An 18,441-nucleotide genomic window follows, 5' to 3' on the forward strand; every position below is an offset into this window, starting at 1 on the left:
TTAGGAATTCCCTTAGAAATGCACAAGTGCATATTCATATAGATGGTGTGGAAATTGAAAGAGTACTTGAACATAAAGTACGATGTGAGATGTGATTATAGATGATAAATTAAACTGGAAGTCACATATAAATCATATACATAACAAAATTGCAAGAAGTGTTTCAATTTTGAGTAAAGTAAAACACATTCTGGACCACAAATCACTCCACATTCTCTATTGTTCTCTGATTGCACCGTATGTGCATTACTGTGCAGAGGTCTGGGGCAATACTTACAAATGTTTGCTATCATCAGTCTTTATATTACAAAAAAGGGCCATAAGGATAATCCAGAAAACTGGTTACAGAGATCATACAAATCCACTATTCTTAAAATCAAAAATTCTAAAATTCACAAATCTGGTTCATTTTCTAACTGCACAAATTATGTATAAAGCAATAAACAACCTACTTCCTGACAATATTCTAAAAAAAATTTCTAAAAAGGAACGGGGATACAATTTGAGGGGGGAATTAAATTTAAAACATCCTTGTATCCATACAACTTTAAAAAGTTTTTGCATCTCTGTGTGTGGAGTGAAGCTGTGGAACAGACTAAGTAAAGATATGAAGAGATGTCCGAGCATGGCGCAGTTTAAAAAGCGGTTTAAGGATATGGTTTTTGCAGGGTACAGGGAAGAGGTGTGTGTATCCTTTGAGGATAATAGGGGTTATTGAAAATGAGTATATGTGTGTATGTGTGTATATATATGTATATATGGATAGATAGAAAGATAGATATACATATAATTAATTATTTTTTTATTTTTTTAAAATACACGTAACATATAATGTAATTGTAAGGAGGATTTCTGTAGTCTGTTGATTACTAGATAGTTGAAAAGGGGGTGAGATTAAATAAGCTTATGCTTCTTCCTGCTCCTTTTTGAACATGAAAGTTATTTGTAGTTGTTGTTGCTCGTTTTCCTTTTGTTTTGCTTTGTTTGTTTGTCTTGTTATAGTTCTATGTTGTTATACTTTTTCAAAATTCAATGTTCAAAATAAAGATTCAATCAATCAATCAATCAATCCCCCAAGAGATGAAGCCCACGAAGCAGGAGGCATGTAGCACAGTTGCGGGGTCTGGGCAATCTGAGTCAGGGTGTACTAGCGAAACAGGGCGTCTGCCTTGGTGTTTAGAAAAGGTACAGAGGTAGAGTACAACTCACATTTTTCGGCTTTAAAGCTGGTTTTCCATGAGGCGTTGCTCCTCTAGGTTTCTGAAAAAGATCAGAATATCATTCAAATAGACAAACACAAATCTGTTCAGAAAGTCTCTTAATATATCATTAACTAGGGCTTGAAACACGGCAGGTGCATTGGTGAGTCCGAAGGGCATGACCAGATATTCAAAATGACCTACAAATATCTCAAAACTTGAGATGTTTGTTGTTTTGATTATGACTTGGCTGACTATGGCTACTTATAAATTGCACACTATTACATTAATATGTTATTAATAGGGATGGGTATCGTTTAGGTTTTATCCGATAGCAGTACCAAACCGGTACTTTTGAAATGGTGCCGGTGCTTAAACGGTGCTCGAACCGGTGCTTAAAGAATGGAGAACACAAAATTGGTCCAAAAACCTCTCATGTTCAGCTGTTTTTTTGTAAAAAGATAACAATGTTAGTCTTTTCTGCAGCTATAGGGGATTTATGGTATCACTCTTGGCAGGAAGCAGTGCTTAAACAATGGGAAAAACAAACTTCTCATGAAACAAAACCTCTCATGTTTAACTGTTTTCCACTTTTCCACATTTCCACATTTTAGCCTTTTTGGCCATTTTAACAAAATGCTATACGTTGCCAGGTGTTTCATCAGATTTGAGGAGTTACCTCCTTTGACAGTATCACAGTATCACCTTAAAGCACTTGTTGCAGCTGCTGAGTTTGCGTATTTTGCTGTGAAGTACAGCCAGACTTTGACCGCTTCGCTTTAGCCATTTTTAATCTGTAGCTCTGCTCTAAAAGAACGTACATACCTGGACCCGCCTACTACGCTCGCAAAGGTAAAATGTTTGGCTAGAATTCAAAGTGTATGACATCTCAGGAAAAAAAGCACCGAAATAAAGCACCGAAATGTGCACTGCTTTTCGGTCTGGTTACTACCGTTTATGTCAGAACCGGTGCCATAATGGCACCGGATACCGGTATCCATCCCTAGTTATTAATATCTGTATATTGGTTTGATTTTGCTGTTGGACAGTGGAGTGAATAGTAGCAAGGGTTATGTGTGGTTTATTTATTTCTTTATTTTTACAGAATTTGATGCATGCCAGAAATATACTAGTAGGAATCTTTTTTTGAGTTTGTAACAATTAGAATTGTTACTTTATGAAGTGATGTCAGGGTCTTTTATTGTAATACAACAGCTTTTAAGGCTGATGTAAGCATCACAGCAAATGTCTTTATGCCAAAGTAACTGAGGATAAAACACAGAAAAAACATGAAGGAGATTTTCCTGGAGTGGCTTTTTGAATCAGATAGCCTTAGAAATATTCTGCAGTTGAACAAAAACTGAAGAAAACCATGAATCAATATATGAACATTACCTGATGGTGCTGAAGTAAAGCAGAGGAAAGTTACAGAGGTTTTATTAGAGGTTTTATTAGAGAACAAGTTGAGTTTTTTGCAATTTGGCATAATTTGGCACAAAAAAACAACTGACAACAGCGCTAAGCACAACCGTACACTGATGTATAATAAGCAAGGGAATAATGTGGAAAACAGATTTCAGATGAAGAAACTTTTCTTGAAGTACACTATGAGAGAGCTGTGCAGGAAGTGTGATATTTTTTTTTTTTTCAATCGTGGTGGAAACAAGACAGCAAGAGGGAATTAATGACAGTATTTCTCAAATGTGACGCGTAGTTTGGATCTTCCTTTGCTGCTGGTTCAGTTAAGTTTGGTTGGAGAGTGATGAAACCTGCAGCTTCAGAATCTGTGAGCTGTCTTTCAGAAAGCAATGGAGCAATCTGAGAGGACAAAGAGCTCAGAGGAAAATAGCTCAGAAAGTCGTTGAACATTTTAGTCTCATTTCACAGTAAAATGAGTCAGAGCATCATCAGGACTTAATTTTGTACTCTGACTCTTTTGAGAATAAAACACTTGAGGAAGAGCACTATGATTGCGATGAACATGCTAAAGATTATGTTTTCATGAAATTTCTCTTGATTAAAGGACTGATGAGACTTTGTGCTATGGCCAACAAAGAGCACCAGGTTGGGGTGTCACTTTGAACGAGCTGGGTGTAGGATATGGGGGTAATGTGCAAGTTTATTTATCTTTGGTTAAAAGGTCCCCAAAAATGCAGATAGTCTATGCAAATTCTATCTAATTTCAGCATTCATGGTTTCTGTCAGGCAATATTTGCCTTAATGTTTTGCAAGGAAACCAAGGTCTCTCATTGAAATTAGCATGTGGATAACTTGTCTCATGTTGCTGTTCAGTATCCATCCACCCATCCAGTTTCTGCCACTTATATTACGCCAGGTTGTGGAGGCAGCAGCCTGAGCAGAGACCTCCCAGTTCCCAGCCACCACCTCCGGCTAATCCCAGGGAACACTGTGTTCTACCTCTGGGCTTCCTCATGGTAAGACATGCCCAAAACACCTCACCCAGGAAGCGCCCAGGAGGCATCCTAATTAGAAGCCCAAACCACCTCCTTTGGCTCCTTTTAATGTGCAAGTGGAGTGGCTCTACTCTGAATCCCCCCTGAATGACTGAACTCCTCACCCTATAGCTCTAAGGGACACAAGGATTGAGGTTACATCTACAATATCAGTCTGTAGTGGTGAATAGAGAGCTGAGTGTAAACACAAAGCTGACAGTTTACTTGTGGAACTATGTCTCTACCCTGATTTATGGTCACAAACTCTTTGTAGTGACCATTAGAATGAGATTGTGGATACGAGCAGCAGTAGGTGGTTGCAAAGTGAGTGTATGCATTGCTTAAAAGTTTTCCTTTTTCTTATCTGTTTAAACTGAATGCAATGGTCTTTTTTTGAGGAGTTATTTTCAAGCACAGGGAAATGTGATTGTGGTTTTTGCACACGTTTGTCAAAAATGAGACCAAAAACATGGCTGAAGGACACTAAAAATTTGAGTTAGACTCTCTCTATTTCTTTTTGTTATATTTTTTTCTATTTATATATTTACTCCCCAGCAACAGGTATGTGATTCGTCATTGTTAAAATACACAACAAACATGGGAAATTGAATCCTAGGTGTTTGTAGGAGGTCCACCATGTGTGTTTAAACAGCATATCTAAAATTTCCACTAGAACTGTTATTATTTTAGATCTGTGGCTTTACCCTGCTGAGATCAGCTTTCTGAGCAGCCTCTGAATCATATTAAGACTGACTTCAATGATCTAATCTTTAATTCAATGCATGGATTGGATTGAAAGGAGTGAGGATTAAAAAGTCTAGAAGACAAATGTAAAAAATTATCAGTTCTAAAAAAAATTTATTATTATTTCTAATTGCATTTACTATCTGCAGTCGTTCTTGTGATTTTTAGCAACTTTAAAACTTACTCTTGTTTCTCCGTTTGTCGTTTCTTCCCGTCTGGTTTGTAGTTTTAATAAGAATCACTGTAGACATGAGCTAGCATTACACTCTGTGGTCACTAAGCTAGTAATGCTACTGCAAAAGTGAGAAGTGTCACCTGAAGTACAGTTTCCACACCTTTATTCGAATTCCAGTAAGAGTAACTATGTAAATGAGAATGTTGTTTTTTGCAGTCTCTCTTTCTTTGTGAAAACAAAGTGAAATGTGCACATGCAAGCAGTAGCCAGCAGCAGTCTAAGCTTTATCCATGACAATAGCAGTGGACATCTGGACAGACTGTCTGATGGCAGTCACGGCTCCAAAATGGAAATGTCATAAAGACCTTTGTGCCCACAGCAATTTGACATTCAAATGAGTGATTGCCATTTTTCCAAACAACAATCCCCAGTGTACTGACTCAAACATACTGCAGAATTAAAACCCATTCAGCTGCTGAGCAGGATTCAAAAGCTAAATGTTTGTGTATCAGGGCTCAAGCACTGAACATGAATGCACTACTCATTTTCTTCTTATTACTTGTATAATTTGTGAAAATAAATCTCTTTTTGAAGAGCTAAACATGCCTGAAAACTTGTGAATCTTTGCATGTGTGTCAGAAAAGCTGAACATTTAGATATTTAATGGGACATATCTGTGTTGTATGGAGATGTCTAGGTAATAAGGTATAGGGTAGGAGTGACAGATGGGTCTCTCATTTACACACGTAGTCCTCTTCTCTCTAGAGCACACCTCCACTTCTCCAGGCTCTCTTCCACCTGCTCCCTACTCTCCCTACAGATCACAATCAAATTTATGAACGTTAGTCCACAGAGACTCCTGCCTCACCTCATCAGTCAACCTGTCCATCACTACTGCAAACAAGAACAGACTCGGAGTAGGAGTAAACCCATCTGATACCGCCCTCATGCCTCATCACTGTCTCACTGTCCTGCACCACCCTGACCTCCTCAGTACCACAGTGTCTCGCTTGGCATGTTTTTTTTCTGGATTTACAAAGACACAGTCCGGTTCTTTCTGACCTTCTCTGTAGTTTTCATTAACACTATCCAAAAAACATGTATAGTGCTCGTCCATGAATCCATACTGTTGCACACTGAATATGGGATTATGAGACTGACACTACATTCTGATTTTATTTACATTTTACAAAATCTCACCTTTTTGGGAATTGGACTTGTAAGTTATATTTCTAGGCATAATACTATTATGAACTAAAATTAAAGAAATGCCTGACATAAGTAGAAACTGTGCCACTAAAATTATATGGAGATTTAGTCTGCATTAAAATACATATTTTACCCTATCCAGTGGTTTATAAAGTGCTTTTTCTATGCAAACATAGCATTTGTTCTAATCGAGCTAAGTAGCTTTTAAAAGACAACAACATTGGAATAAGTCTGAAACTGATGGTAACCCAAACATTAATAAAACAGCCTATTCTCATATCAGACACGCACAGGCTGTGCTGCGAGAAGAGGAAAAGGATGCCTGAATGAGCAATTAGCAAATTACAGCAGAGAATCCTGAATGGTCATCTGATTAGTTTGGCCCTTAAGCCTTATGTGATCATTCTGGGTCATTTTCTTTCATTTCCGCTGCTGGTCATGGATGTATCCCATCTGCTGGGAGTAAACACTGATGCACTGTGCTGTTGTCCATTGCCCCAACGCCATCCTCATAATGTGATTACCATGCTTCAGCATCCAGCCGCGCTGTGGAAGTCTAGATAACAAAAAAGCAAAAGCAAGCATAGCCCGGAAATAAGCGGAAAGAGAACCTTGACACCCTTTCATGTCTCATACTATGTTTTACTCAGTTGTGTTTGCTGAGAAGTGCTGAGAGAGGACAGACCATGCTTAGTCTGCCATTTATGTTGAAATAGTGCTCTTTTTTTTCTTTTACTTTCCTTTACAGAAAAACTGTTTATTTCCCTAAAATGTCCTGAAACCTACATAGTAGTAGTAGCAAGTAAAATACTTGGCATGCATCTTGTTCATTATATAGAGAAATTATGCAAGGGTCGGCTGAAGATGGATGTTTATCTAGTTACTGTTGCTGTGAAGTGCAACCCTGACACTCTCCCAAGCTTCATGCCACACAGTTCACATCATTATGTTATCAGCAACCCCTAAAACTGTACTGGACAAAATCAGAAGTCCTACAAAGGTTTATCAGTATTTTGTGTCAAGACGAGTAACAAACCTCAGTCTGCCTGGAACAGGTGGGCCGTAACTGCTGGTCATTGCTCTGACATATACCTGATTTTCATTACATATTGATATTGACACATCTCTGCGTATTATGCCTTAAATTGTCTCAACTTTGATTGATGACAGTGATACTGAGCTCAGTTGTTGAGGATATCTTTAAGGGCTGGTGTTTCTGCCCCTGTTAACTGGTAAATGACTGGTTCTTATATTGCACTTTTCTGCTCTAACTGACCACTCAAAGCGCTTTACACAACTTACCTCATTCACACATTCACATAAGCTCTTTCTATCTAACATTCACACTCACTGATACTCCAATGGACGTGTCGGACAGCAACTTGGGGTTAGTAAGGATCTTTGGCATGGAGACTGGAGCAGACGAGGATCAAACCATGAACCTTCCCGTTAGTAGACCTGCTCTACCACCTGAGCTACAGCAAACTTAATTAACAGCAGACTGTTAGCTGCTGTCAATTAAATTTTCTTGAAGTGGCTCTAAATTTGTCAGACTTGCACTTAAAAATAAACTCTCATGTGATATGAAAGTGTAATTGTAACTGCTCATCACAGAAAAAGTACTAGTGGTAGAGTTTTAGGACTCTAAAGTCAAACATTAGCTGCCATAGCATTAGCTTATAAAATGATGTTGTTGTTTACCCAGAGGGTCCATGTCTGGTCTGCTCGTGATAAACAATTGCGAAAAAATCAAGAATAAAGAAACATGTTCCTGTAGTGGGTTTTTTTTATGAGGTGTGGGTTTTGGCTCCGCTGCTGGGGAGGGGTGGTGCAGCAGGCTCGAGGGGCAGCAACAGGGAGGCGGGCAGGGCAGCTGTGGGGGAGTGCTGTGGTGACAGCTGGAAAGCTGTCCAGTAAAAAGCCAAGATGATAGAGCACAAATTTGACTCTGTTACTGATAACAAAAGCTGGGGTGGGGTTTACAAATCCTAACTTCAGCTCAAAAGGCTTCGGGTGAGGAGGAAGAGGATGACAAAAATGAGAAAGAAAAACTAGAATGAGAAAATGAAAGTATAAATATATTAAATGGTCAAATATTGTTTGAATAAGATACTGGTGATTTTAAAAATTCAAATAACTTATAACTGATGCTATTTATCTGATGCCATTGTATCAGATAAACCTTCTATACAAATCAGCTGGAAAGCAAGAAAGACTATCTTTATGTCCTTGATGATTTCTGCAGCCAACAGTGCAGCATAATAAATAATTTTATATAAACAACGTATGAGCGAAACGGACATGATCCCTCCCACTTATCATGTCCAATATGACGGACAGCTCTTGAGCAATAGGCTGCTGTGGGATTGTCAGTCATGTAATGGTAGAAAAAAAAGAAATATTTGCAGGACAGTAGTGTAATGGTGCAAAAGCAGTTTGTAAAATCAGGTTACCCTGACAGACGTGCTTCTGCGATTAACAAAGTGCTAAATTTACATGGGCATGTATCTACACATGTGTACACACAGAATATACTCATTTCAGTTTTATTTATATGGCAGCAAATCACAACAGTTGCCTCAAGGCGCTTTATATTGTAAGGTAGAGATCCTACAATAATACAATACAGTGCAATAATAATACTCCACACTATTATCGATATCTACACTACTACCACTTCTATATTACCTACTGAGGAGGGATCATTTATGTGGCCTTTATAGGCTGGTGCACAAAATATTATTTTAATTAATTAGTTATAGCATATTAAGCTTTTAAAAATTGTTTCAGAACATTTTTATTTGTTTGACCATTCTTGTTTAAACCATCATCAAACATGTTAATTATGTGTTAATAAACAAATTAATTAATAATTGTTAATAAAATGCTCTCACAAACATGTAACTACTACTACTTGATGCTAGTATCGTGTATGTTGAATCTGGCATTAAACAGGGTGAACGTCTTTCAGCAAGGAAAAACTGAATCACAACCAATTACTAACTATTTAGCCCTCCTCTTGTGTTAGCTTTCTGTTATCATCTCTTGTGTTAACGGGTCGGTTTTGACCCGTGAATTAAATCAGTTATAAAATACACTAAAAACAATAAGTGATCATCCAATTTGTTTCTCATCTCTTGGTTATCTTGTTAGGCTTCCTTATCCATGAAAATGTTGGTTTTAATACTTTTGGTGTGGGCCTGTGGGTCTTTTTTTGTCACTATACCCCTCGATTTCGATTAAAAAAAAATGTAAAATTAACCTCAAGAGAATCATATTAATAAATAAAAGGTTTTTGTGTTACCTGACTATTACTGAGGGGTATAGGACACATCTCTTAAATAAATCTGTTTTATTGATTTTTTTCATTTTAAGATTAATTACTAAAATGACATCTATGGTGTTACGGGTCACTTTCGACCCATAGATATTTACATCAAGAAAAGACAAAAAAAATTGTTGTTTTTTAGCAGTAGACCTTTAATATAAACTGAAAAAAAAGAAAAAGTCCACTCCTCCTTTCTTTTGGTTATAATTGTGGGTAATTGTGGGCTTTTTATCACTTCCCAATGATACAGCTACATCTTTGTGAAGTTTCCTTTGTGAAGTTCTTGTCCGAGGTCATATCTGGTAAAAAATAAAATATTACAGCTGATATTGTGATCCTGCAGTCCAGTGGTCATATCGAGGACCACACATTTTCATTGTTTCTTCTCAGGGGTGCCACTCACAGCTTTGACTGTGAAAATCTGTACATTCTAGCCATAGTTGGTTTTTGCATCACAGGCTTCCCAGATTTTTCTGCCGTATTTCCCTGGCTTACTGGGTATGTATTGCCGGTAGGGGCATTTTCCTCGAAAAGTGGACAAGACGTTCATCCACTGTTACCTCTGGCCCTGGGATGAACATCAGGGGAAGAAGCTGCACCCATCTCTCCCAGACATCCCTGATGGGAGCAAGCTTGTCAGACCTCGGTCTGGTCTCAAATCTGAGGACTCCTGAATCAAAATGATATCAAATGTGTGAAGTGACATCGTTGCCCAGAAAATGATCAGATGTGTCTGTGTCTTCTGGATGATAGTCCACATTGTCTTCCTCCTAGAAACCTGCCCATCTGAATGGCTATGCTGCTCTGTGTCCTCTCCTTCATTTTCACCAAAAATATGATGCAGAACTTGGCTCACTGTGAATCTTCTTCTCATTTTTGTATGCTGCAAATTGTAAATGTGCACTCTGGAAGTCAAATGGCCACTCAAATGAGTGAATTCACCTCACATGTCTTGACATGTCCCGTCTTTATTTTGTTTTGTTTTTGTGCAGGTATACTGCAAAAAACACGCAAAATAAGAATCCCCTAAATCTCATATGATTAGGAGAGGAGCTTGCTGTCAATGTTTTAGCTGACAGTGCACTTATGATTTCAGTTTTGGCTTTAATTATTGCTTTATACTCATAATATTATACCTGGGTCAAAACCGACCCTAACAACACAAATGTCATAATTTCAACTAGGGCATTTTATAATTTAGTGAAATTTTTTTTTTTTGTTTTATTTTGTAGAAATAGAGGTTCCTGACAAAGTCAAAAAGCCTTGATACAATAAACAAATGTTTGTGATTTGTTTTATGCATTTGAAATTTAAAATGGGTCAGTGACGACCCTAACACGAGAGGAGGGTTAGGGCACAAAGCTTTTGCAAGGGTAATCATTGGTGTTGTTGTTGTTCATAACCTGAATATGTTGTCATCATTCACATTACCAACTCAGAGGGAAGCACCAGCAGGAGATGATTGTCGTCAGTCCTGCAGTTACATAAGGAAAAGAAAAACTGAAAGAGACTCACAGGAGCAGCGGACAGGAAGGAAGCTTGTGGAAATTTTGGTTTCCCTGTAGAGGTAATAATTGGGTTCCCATGATTGTTTTTTTTTTCTCAACTGAATTAGACGCACCATAGTAATCCACTGCCTACACTCCATAGGAACAGGAAGACTTGTCAGTGGCTGGGAGAGAAAATACAAGAAAATAAATTACTGCATCCATTTCTGCTGGCTTTACTCTGCTGCTTCGCAGCATTTTATTAGGACTGATATGGCACTTTTTAAACATCTGGGGGCTTGTTTACTCTTGCTGTCTTGATGAAATGCTAAATAAGAAGATTGAGACCATGATTTCTAAATATAGCAAAGGCACTAATTTGTTATTACAGTACGTGGAAGTTAAATTAAAAAGCCTAATGTATGACATGGATAAAAAAAAACAACATTTTATTTCCCTGTTATATTCAAAAGCATGAATCCACTCGCACTGCACACACACCTTCTGGTGTCTAACGGTCATAACCCCAGTGTGGCTTGTGCTCACATGCAGACTGACAGGAAGTGTTATCATTTGCTCAAGTGAATGCTCTGTGTTACAACCATCTGGCTCACTCCAGAGAAGCGACTGTGTTATTTTTAGACATATAGTAAATCTTCCACTGTGGCTCGATTCATCACATTGTTGAGCAATATTGGTGCAGTCATGAAGTTTGAAATTATTTCTGTTGGATCAAAACTTGATTAACAATTGATTAATGCTTTACAAATCAGAAATAATAAAAACGTTTCTGTTACCTGTTGGTGGGAAATTCTTCATGATGAGACTCTTGAGTTCTTTCTTGATTTATAATTACACTCCTCCAAAATATGACCTGATTGCTTAACTTCTGGAAAGGGTCTTTAATATATGTAGACCAAATACATTTATTACATTTTATTAAATATTTACAAGTTGTCATGGTCCTTGTGCCTCGCTGGTCGACCCTCTATTAGGCAATATGTTGGGGTTTTTTTGCTCTCTCCCTCCTCCCTCTCCCCCTCTCGCTCTCTCTCTCTCGCCGCGGCGACACTCATTGCGGGCTCCCGCTGCTGGCCCACACACCTGCTCTCATCACCGCACCGGCCGCTGATCCCAGCTGATTGCTGCACTACTTAAGATGGCGGGTCTACGCTAGTCTTTGCTGGATCGTTGAGCTTTCAGCATCGTTTCTGGAACCTGAGAGGAGTGGCAGAGGAGGAGGACTTGGAGCCTTTGTACAGAGAGTGTGGAGCACCTTTTCCCCTAACCCTGTTTCCCCACGGACCCTGGCGACCCGGACCCCTTTCCCCTGCACATTGTATATAGCCACTTGGTGATTGTACTCACTGTAAATAAACGCACCGTCTTTCGCATAACAGAAAAACCTGGCCTGCGCCTGAGTCCCTTTCAAAATCCTTATCACAAGTGCAGGTCATGTGTTGTATAACTTTTATTAACGTGTGTGTCTGTGTTTCTATGTGTCTTGGTGTGACTCATACCAAGGTCCCACCTTCTGGTTTCTGGACACCTGCTGGTCATCATACACTTGTACCCGAGTCCTCATCAAAGTCACTACTTGAGGGAATGGCTAAGCTTTAGTCTTCACTGGATTGTTGAACTACTCACACTTAGTATAACCCTGACTTCCTTGCTTGTTGACTTGCTTTGTAACCTGGTTGGAATACTAACCCTTATATTCTGTATGCAGATACCTGTGGAGAAATTCCTCCATGAGAGTGGTGAGCAAACTGAGCCCGAGAGTTTCTGTGGAGAGACTTAGTGAGGAGAATCACAAGTACTACTGAGGGGGGGATCATCACTACTGTGGACTGTGTGTTGGACTTTAGTTGTGCAAATTGATCTATTATTACTGAAGAGAGTCCATCCCTGAGTCCTACTTCTGCCGTTCTGCTTCATGACAAATAAAACCCAGGTGGCTGCTAGCTATGTATATATGTTAGCAGATGGCTCGAGTTATACACAAACTACACTGTAAATAAATCCAAACACACACTTGTCATATTCAGTACTTATCAAATTCACAAAAATGTGTATCTTTTAAGTAGATTTCTGTTGCTGCCAAATTGATAGCTATCCTGAGTAAAGAAGTCATAGAGGCCTTCCAAGCTCTGTCTGAGATTCAAGTACCTGAAAGACTTCTTGTTGTCATGGTCCTGGGTCATTTTGACCCAGCGTTCTTAGTTTTCTTGTGTTTTTGTATTTTGTTCCTAGGTTGTTCAGTTTAGTTTATTAGAATTCCCCTCATGTCTTTACCCCGTGTCCTCTTCCACGTATCTGAGTCCCCATGCCTCGTTTCTCCTCCTTGTGTTTTATTCCATGTTTTCCCCAGCCCGTTATGTCTGTGCTCACTCCATGTTCTCTCCTCCTGACTGAGCTTCCCTCTGTGGACTTTGTTAAGCCTGAATCCGTAGATTGTGACTCTGCAGATTTAAAGTTTGAGGATTTTGAAGCAGTTAACTCAGTAGCATCTGTTTCTGTACCTGTTGTTCCTCTGAGTAAATCCAGTGTTAATAAGCAAGCAAGTGATTCTTCTGTTCTGCCTAAACCTGGTAATATAGAGACAATTAGCCATGCAGCTACTCATAGTGACTGTCTTACCTGCTCACCTGCTCTGTCACCAGAAATCTATGACAGTAACCAAATAAGTTTTGTGTTCCACGGTCTGACCATTTGAACTCTGTGTACCAGGCATTTAGCTCAGTCTCTGCAAAGACTGTTCAGGAAGCTCCTCATGAAATTACAGAGAACTCATGTGAACTCAATGGGGATGTGGCGGACAACACTAGAGGCCAACTTCAAGCCCATAGCACAAATAACCATCAAGTGCGGGATCTACCAAGGAGATGCTCTGTCCCCACTGCTGTTCTGCATAGTCCTGAACCCCCTCAGTGAGATCATTAACAAGACTGGCTACGGATACGGAATGGAGCAGTTGTCAGCCACCTCCTGTACATGGATGACTTCAAGCTGTATGCCAAGAGTGAACGAGACATCGATTCACTGATCCACACTACCAGGCTATACAGCAATGACATCGGAATGTCATTCGGATGGTAACAAAGAGAGGGAAGGTAGTCAGAACGGAGGGGATCGAACTACCAGAAGCCAACATTGCAGACATAGAGGACAGTTACAAGTACCTGGGGATCCCACAGGTGAATGGGAATCCTGAAGAGGCCGCTAGGAAAGCTGCAACCACCAAGTACCTGCAGAGGGTCAGGCAAGTCCTGAGGAGTCAGGTGAATGGTAAGAACAAGATCCGGGCCATCAACACGTACGCCCTGCCCGTGATCAGGTACCCTGCTGGGATAATAAGTTGGCGATAGATGCCACTGACATCAACACAAGGAAGCTCCTGATCATGCATGGAGGGTTTCACCCCAAGTCCAGCACCCTGAGGCTGTACACTAAGCGGAAGGAAGGGGGCCGGGGACTGGTGAGTGTCAGCACCACAGTCCAGGATTAGACAACAAACATCCGCAAATGCATCAGTAAGATGCCCCCAACTGACCGAGTGCTCAGTGGATACCTCAGGCAGCAGAAACCCAAGAAAGAGGAGGGAGACGAGGAACCATCATGGAAGGACAGGCCACTGCACCGGCAGATAGAGGAGGTGACTGATATCCAGAAATCCTACCAGTGGCTGGACAAAGCTGGACTGAAAGACAGCACAGAGGCACTAATCATGGCAGCACAAGAACAAGCTCTGAGTACAAGATCCATAGAGGCTGGGGTCTATCACACCAGGCAAGACCCCAGGTGCAGGCTGTGTAAAGATGCCCCTGAGACAATCCAGCACATAACAGCAGGGTGCAAGATACTAGCAGGCAGGGCATACATGGAACGCCATAACCAAGTGGCCGGCATAGTGTACAGGAACATCTGTGCATCTGAACATCTGTCAAAATGGGAGACGACCGCTAGGGTGGTGGAGAATGACCGAGCTAAGATCCTGTGGGACTTCCAGATACAGACAGACAAAATGGTGGTGGCTAACCAACTGGACATAGTGGTGGTAGACAAGCAGAAGAAGACGGCCGTAGTGATCGATGTAGCGGTTTGCAATGACAGCAACATCAGGAAGAAGGAACACGAGAAGCTCGAGAAATACCAAGGGCTCAGAGAAGAGCTCGAGAAAATGTGGAGGGTGAAGGTAACAGTGGTCCCAGTGGTAATCAGAGCACTAGGTGCAGTGACTCCCAAACTAGGCAAGTGGCTCCAGCAGATCACAGGAATAACATCGGAGATCTCTATCCAGAAGAGCGCAGTCCTAGGAACAGCTAAGATACTGCGCAGGACCCTCAAGCTCCCAGGCTCCTGGTAGAGGACCCAAGCTTGAAGGATGAAGACCACCAGGGGCGTGAGGGAAATTATATATATATATATAAAACATTAGTGCTGTTTATATATAACAGCACTAATGCTGTTATATAACATCATTTTAATCTCATTAAAATGATGTTAACACCATAACCGCATTAGCTCGTTAACGCAGCCCCTGTGAGAGCGGCTGCGTTAACAAACTAACTGCGCTGACGCGTTGAAGCTGTGCAGCCCTCGCACGGGGCAATCCATGTTAACTCGCTAACGGAGATTTGCCGCGTTAATGCGTTTATGACGTTAATGTCATTTTAACAAGATTAACGCTGACAGCACTAATATATGTATATATACATACATATATTTGCATACAGACATAAATGTGTGTGAATAGGGGAAAGGCGAGACTGAGGAGGCGAATTTATTGTTTCGGAGAAAAACACGAACACAGAGTACAGTCGAGTCTTAATAGCTTACTTACAATTGGACTACACTGCCCATGAGGCTACATTCTTTAGGGCGATGCCTGTAACACTCTGCCTATTGCCTTCATATTAATTCATTTTTGAACAACAATTTTTTAAAAATATTTCATCACATCATTATGCGGATTGCAAGTAGAGGTGACATGGACCATGAGATTGAGACACAGGCATTAGAGCCTCTTAATGCGCGTTTTGTTTGGGTTTCCACCAGCGTGGAATTACCAAAAAAAGATGGGACAGCCTAGCATATGAAACAGGAAAAGACCGGCGTGTAATCCCTTTATTTCAACAAAGTAATTGCATTCTGAATACCACCTTTTTAAACGGTAACTGTAATGGAATACAGTTACTGATATTTTGTATTTTAAATACGTAATGCCGGTACATGTATTCCGTTACTCCCCAACACTGGTAACAATACAAAAAACGATTCCAAAATATGAGAGAGCCTAGAACTGATGCTGGATAGCAGACAATCTAGCGAGGAGGAGTAGTCAGCACTGGTATAAATACTGACTCAGTCCAGATCGGTAACAGCATATCCAACACCACCACACTGAGCACTGGAGCTCCTCAGGGCTGTGTGCTCAGCCTCTGTTGACTCGTGACTGTGCCGTAATGCACAGTTCAAACCATATCATCAAGTTTGCCGATAACATGACATCAAAAGCGATGAGTTAGCATACAGAGACGAGGTGCAACAGCTAACAGACTGCTGTAGAATCAACAACGTGTCTCTGAAAGTGGACAAAACAAAAGAGATGATTGTCGAATTCAGGAGAGCATGGAGAGGTCACTGTCCATTTAACATTGATGGAGCCTCTGTGGAGGTTGTCAAGAGCACCAAATTCCTTGGTGTTCACCTGGCAGAGAACCTCTCCTGGTCCCTCAACACCAGCTCCATAATCAAGAAGGCCCCACAGCGCTTCTACTTCCTGCAGAAGCTGAGGAAAGCCCATCTCCCACCATCCATTCTCACCACCTTCTACAGGTGGACTATCGAGAGTGTCCTGTGCAGCTGCATCACTGTCTGGTATGGTAACTGCACCATATTGGATTGCGATACCCTGCAACGGATAGTAAGAACTGCCTATTGTGCCCACCTATCATACCCGCTGCATCTGCAAAGCCACCAGCATTGTGGAGGATCCCATGCACCTCTCACACAAACTTTTTACCATGCTGCCTTCTGACAAGAGGTACCGAAGCATTCGGGACCTCACTGCAAGACTGCACAACAGTTTCTTATCCCAAGATGTCAAACTCCTGAACACTCAAGACTGAAGAAGTTTATTGTCATTTCGTATGGTGTTATCCAGCCTGAAACAAAATACTGTTTCTCACCAGCCTCTACAGTGCAATAAACAATAGTTTAAAAAGAATAAATTTAAAAAGAGCTGTAAAAAGGCAGTAATGAATTGCAACAATAGTTATGGATAAATAACATAAAATCTAAGTTCTAAAACAAACTCAAGTCACATTCATTCGGGTAGACAGCAGCAGTCCTTTCACAGAAGGGGATGGTTAAATTAGGTAGTGTATGCATCTGGGGAGTGTATTGTATGTGTGTATGTGTGTGTGTAGGTAGGGGGCATTACAGTCCGTTTGTGGACCTCACAGTGTAGCTGTGTGAATAGCTGTGTGGGTGGGGATGGGTCACAGTCTGTTTATCAGTCTCACGGCTTGTGCAAAGAACCTTTCCAGCATCCTGGTGGTTCTGCAGCTGATGCTCCTGTACCTCTTGCCAGATGGCAGAAGGGAGAACAGGTCATGCGAGTGGTGGTGGGGGTCTCTGATGATGGAGATAGCTCTGCGTATGCAGCGCTGTTTGTAGAGAGATGAGATGGGGGGCAAACCTCTTAACAATCCTATTGAGTTGACGCTTCTCATAGGACTTGCAGCTGCCAAACCAAGATGTAAAACTTTGTGTCAGGATATTTTCAATGGTGCCTCTGTAAAAAGTTGTGAAGTGAAGTGTGGAGAGTGCTGCTTTTCTGAGTCTCCTTAGGGAGTGGAGACACTTTTGTGCTTTTTGACAACTGGTGTGGTGTTAATGGAGAAGGACAGATCATCAGCAAAGTGTACACCCAGGAACTTAACACTGCTGACCCTCTCCACAGCAGTACCATCTATGGTGAGGTCAGTGTGGTGATCTCTGCCAGCCTTCCTGAAATCGATCACCATCTCTTTTGTTTTGTCCACATTGATGGAGAGATTGTGGGATCTACATCACACTTCAAGCTGCTCCACTTCCATCCTATAGGCAGAGTCGTCGTTGTCAGTGATGAGACCAACCACAGTTGTGTCAGGACACACCCCTGAGGAGAGCCTGTGCTCTCTAAGATGGTCTTTGATGTGTGGCTGCCCACCTTGACTGTCTGTTGCCGCTTCGTGAGGAAGCTTAAAACCCAGTTGCAGGTTGCCGGGTTCACGCCGAATAGCATCAGCTTGTCCACCAACTGCTGTGGAATGATAGTGTTAAAAGCCGAGCTAAAGTTGATGAAAAGGACTCTGGCTGGACTGACACACACACACACCTTCATACATCAAGTTACCTTTTGCACAATGGTCAGTGTTTTTGCACAACTAGCTGTCACTATTGCACTTTTCTATTGCATTGTTGTGTCTGCACTATCTTGTGTCTGTATCATTCTGTTCTGTCTGGTGTTGTGTGGTGTGTTTTCTCTGTATCTATGAAGCGCCTTGAGGCGACATTTGTTGTGATTTGGCGCTATATAAATAAAATTGAATTGAATTGAATTGAATTGTTGCACTGTTTTTGTTTTGTTGTTTCTGCAATTTTATGCAATTTTGCACGTTTTGTTTTGTTTTTTTACAGCACATTGTGTTCTGCGTCGTGATCAGCTGTAGACCATTGTCAATCAATCTCTTCCGTGCCGTGTCTCCTGTACAGTGGAAAATGTGTTGAGCTTGTCAAATTTATCTTGATCTTCGATCGCTACAGTGTGACTCTGAAGTGCTGTACTGTATGTTTGTAA

At 40.8% G+C, this 18,441-nt stretch overlaps 1 pseudogene; it reads left to right on the plus strand.

The window, feature by feature from the left end:
* The first annotated feature begins 2,176 nt into the window (after positions 1-2,176).
* Positions 2,177-17,764, plus strand: LOC148098198 (uncharacterized; annotated as a pseudogene).
* The last annotated feature ends 677 nt before the right edge of the window (positions 17,765-18,441 follow it).

This window comes from Neolamprologus brichardi, chromosome 16, assembly GCF_056152115.1.
Source record: "Neolamprologus brichardi isolate AB-2024 chromosome 16, ASM5615211v1, whole genome shotgun sequence".
NCBI classification, from domain to species: Eukaryota; Metazoa; Chordata; class Actinopteri; order Cichliformes; family Cichlidae; genus Neolamprologus; species Neolamprologus brichardi.